The sequence below is a fragment of the Octopus bimaculoides genome, chromosome 27, assembly GCF_046866305.1.
Source record: "Octopus bimaculoides isolate indiv1 chromosome 27, ASM4686630v1, whole genome shotgun sequence".
In the NCBI taxonomy this organism is placed as follows: Eukaryota; Metazoa; Mollusca; class Cephalopoda; order Octopoda; family Octopodidae; genus Octopus; species Octopus bimaculoides.
Genome location: NC_142954.1, coordinates 24,608,289 through 24,613,144, shown reverse-complemented (window position 1 = coordinate 24,613,144; position 4,856 = coordinate 24,608,289).

Sequence of the window (4,856 nt, the reverse complement as noted above, 5' to 3'; positions counted from 1 at the left end):
GTGCGTCTTCTTAAAGCAGACGATCTCGAAGCAGACGATCTCGAAGAAGACGACCGATTCACTGAGAGAGTGGGAAGGGGAGGGTAGAGTATTTCGAAAACACCTGGACAGAATTTCTTTGAAACAAAAGCAACTATCTTATGTAATTTTCCGATGCTATTCCTTCTAGCGTGCTAGGTTTCCTATGACGGCTACCTCTTACGTGTCTATATACACACACACACACACACACATACACACACACATATATATATATATATATATATATATATATATATATATATATATATATATATATATATATATATGTATGTATGTATGTATGTATGTATGTATGTATGTATGTATGTATGTATGTATACATATATATATAAATTTATTAATAAGGGTAGAAATTGATATTAATCAATTAAAACCATTGGTCTATCATATTTAAAAAAATCCGAAGATTAAAATTATATTACATACAAAAATAAGAGGAATGACCAGCAAAAGTGGATTCATATATGCTAGAAATAGATGCCGAACAATCTAACCACCAAAAAAGTATGTTCTCAGTAAAAATTAGCCACACAGCAGACTGTAAAAGAGCAAGACAAATGAAAAAATACTAATTTTTAAATTTCTTTTTTATTTAGTATTTTTTCATTTGTGTGGCCCTTTTACAGTCTTTTGTGTCGCTAATTTTTTTACTGTGAACATATTTGTTCGTGGTTAGATGATTCGGCATCTATTTCTAGCATATAAGAATCCACTTTTGCTGGTCATTCCTCTTATTTTTGTATATATATAGAACTAAGTCATTTTATGTCAACCATACAAGACATATGCACCAAATACGTGCCATATAGAAAGACCAGCAAACATGCCAATAGAATTCCTAGAGACAGGAAAATCCTTATGAGACACAGAACAAAGGTCTCAAACCAGTTAAGTAGAGAACTGGAGGATAGGAAAAGGGCTAAATTAAAACTAACACTGTTAGAAATAGAAAACAAAATTAAACTCTCCCATGAAAAGGAGAGAGCAGAGAAGGAGAAGAGAGCAGTGGAAAGCATAAAAACAAACCCCAAGGCTTTCTATAGATTTGCAAAAGAGACTGCTACGGTACAGTATAAGATAGGACCCCTATTCTTGCCTAATGGCTCACTGACTGCAGATCCCACATGGCTAAGTGAAGTGCTCAGTACACAATTCAAGAGTGTCTTCACTTCTCCTCTGAGTCACATGCAGATAAAGAACCCAGCTGATTTCTTTGACGATAGCACTCAGCAGAAAAAGACTGCATCCATTACCTACATCGACATTGAAGAGGAAGATGTGATAGCTGCCATAAATGAAATGAGCTCAAATTCGGCAACTGGCCCGATGGTTTCCCAGCTGTCCTCTTAAAGTCGTGTAAACAAGAATTAGCAGGACCACTCCGGATACTCTTCCAGAGTTTCCTTGCAAATGGTAAACTTCCCAAAAAGCTGAAGGAAGGCACCATATGTCCTATCCATAAAGGTGGAAGCAGAGAAGAGGCTGGGAACTACAGGCCTATCTCTCTGACTTCACATATTAGCAAAGTCATGGAACGAATTGTCAGAAGGAGATTGATTGCGTTCCTAGAAGAAAATGACTTGCTGAATGAGACCCAGCATGGTTTCCGTCCAGGTAGAAGCTGCCTCACGCAGCTCTTGCAGCATTATGACTGGGTCCTGAAGCAGCTACTTGACCATTCAAATGTTGATGTGATATATCTCGACTTTGCAAAAGCCTTTGACAAAGTTGATCATGGCTTGATATGTCACAAGCTGCGAAACCTTGGCATAGCTGGTAAATTAGGAGAGTGGCTGCATGACTTCCTGAATGGTAGAAGTCAGACAGTTGCAGCCAATGGAGCACTATCTAGGGAAACACAAATATTGAGCGGTGTTCCACAAGGAAGTGTTCTGGGGCCACTACTGTTCATAGTGGCCCTTCTGGACATGCCCACGGTCACTCAGAGAGCCACTGTCTCTAGCTATGCTGATGACACAAAGCTATCTCAGGCAATAAGGAATCCTGATGATATTGTAAGCCTGCAGAATGACCTAAATGCAATATATGAGTGGGCAGATGAAAATAATAAGCAGTTCAATGCAAAGAAATTTCAAGGACTGCGCTACAAGACCACAAGTACCTCCCAAGTGGCATACACAGGGCCTGGAGGTACTGCAATCCCAGAACCACAACCAGTAAGAGATCTGGGCATCAACATGTGTAGTGATGCATCATTTCACATGCACATTGTCAAGTTGACAGCGAAGTGCAGGTAACTGGCAGGGTGGATACTGAGGACATTCCGTACAAGGGATCAAAAAGTCATGTTGACTCTATGGAAGACATTTGTTCTCAGCCGCCTAGACTATTGCTCTCAGTTGTGGTCACCACACAGCGTTAAGCGGACAGCAGAACTCGAGGCAATTCAGCGGCACTATACAAAAAAGATCGCCACAGTCCAACAGATGAACTACAGGGAGCGACTGAAAGCACTAGGTCTCTACTCCCTGGAGCGCAGGCGGAAGAGATATGTAATAATATACATATGGAAAATACTGGAAAGACTGGTGCCAAACTACAGGAATGCCCGCACGGGTCGCCACTGCATGGTGCCAAAGGTGCCGTCCACTGCATCTCACATAAGAACGATATACTGCAGCAGCCTCGGTTTCAGAGGACCGCAGCTCTTCAATGCCCTGCCAAAACATTTGAGACATGCAAGACATGGATGCGGAGGTCTTCAAGAAAAAACTTGACGCTTTCCTCTCCACGATATCAGACGAATCAATGGCTCGTAATGAGACGCAGTTTAGGGCAGCGATGTCAAATTCTCTCATACAGCAGATGTGCCATCAAAATTCTTGATTGGACCATATCAGGCGGGGGAGAAGAGCCATGCAAGGAACGTGAAGAGAGCACAGCATAAAGACGGGAAATCACGGTGGTGCACCAGCATGACCGCAGCCACTTGGCTGAAACCCATAAATAAATAAATAAATAAATAAATATATATATATATATATATATATATATATATATATATATATATAGATATATATATATATATATATATATATATATATATATATATGTATGTATATATATGTACGTATATATATATACGTGTATGTATATGCATATATATGTATATGTATATATATGTACGTATATAAATGTGTATGTATATGCATATATATATATATATATATATATATATATATATATACAATGGTATTCTTTCAGATTCCATCTGCCAAATCTTGTCATAAATCTTTGGTTGATCTGAGTTACAATAGACGACACTCGCCCAAAATACAATGCAGTGGGACCTGAGAGAGAATCATGTGGTTGGGTGGCTAACTTTATACCAAAATTCCAAGCCTGCGCCAATATTAAAATGAGAGGACATATCTCATTGATATATTAATAGATGAAGGCCAGTGGAAGAGAACAGTTATAAGTGAATGTGTGTGTGCGGGCCTTTCCTACCGTACATGAAATGGTTTAAGACGTTCTATATTTTGGAATAAATTAACGGAATAATTATAACCAAAAATAAAGGAAAAGCCATCCTCAATCAGGAGAAAAGCACAAATCGTTCCGAAGGTCTGAATTTTAAGATTCTTGAAGTAACTTTATCTCAAATAAAATTTGTAGTATTAAAGATATGTTTACTTGTTGATAATCTTTATGCTGAGAGTGGTGCGCGAGGAATGTAAATATGGGCCATGGATATTTTAAAAGCATTAGGCATTACAATAATATAAGATCTGTTACACGACACAAATATATTAACCATTTCTCTGCGGAGAAAAATGCTGGGATCATCTCAATGAACTTCTTTTATAATTGCGATATTTAACCTGAGAGTGCCTAACGGCCTTCGCATTCCCGATTCCAAATAAATCTATTGTAGTTACAACTACAAATAACAAATTCCTCTTCTCTATACCGGAAATGTGTAGAGAGATACGGCTGATTCGATTATTTTCAGCATGGAAATTAATGATGGACTAGAAAGGAAAATTGCGTGTGGGCCAGGCGTCTTTTATTTGAGAGCAGTACATCAACACACAATTCTACATTAACAAAGAGAGAGAAAGGGAGAGGGGGTGCCTGGCACGTGCGTCTTCTTAAAGCAGACGATCTCAGAGCAGACGATCTCAAAGCAGACGATCTCGAAGCAGACGATCTCGAAGAAGACGACCGATTCACTGAGAGAGTGGGAAGGGGAGGGTAGAGTATTTCGAAAACACCTGGACAGAATTTCTTTGAAACAAAAGCAACTATCTTATGTAATTTTCCGATGCTATTCCTTCTAGCGTGCTAGGTTTCCTATGACGGCTACCTCTGACGTGTCTATATCTATATAAATATATATATATATATATATATATATATATATATATATATATATATATATACTTTATTTAAAAGCAGCAGAAATATAACAAAAAAACCGTTACTCTGAGTTTCACGTTCCCGTTCATCGGACAGTTTTGTTAGAAATGGAGGAAGGATAACGATGCAATCGAAAGTAATATAAAATTTAAAATTTAAAACACATGGATTCGTCTGATTGGTTGTTTCAAATAAGGGCCATGGATTGGTCGTTTCAATTAACGGTCAATGATGTGTAATTCACAGACCAAATAAATTTAATACAGATTCACCCTATTAAAAAATATCGAAGAAAACCTTAAATAGAAAAATGGGCTCCAAATACATATAGATAATTAATTATATTCGAATTAACGCTTTAAAATCAAATCAATAAAATAAAGCATACGCTGCATTCAAAATAAAATAAAATAAAATAAAATAAAATAAAA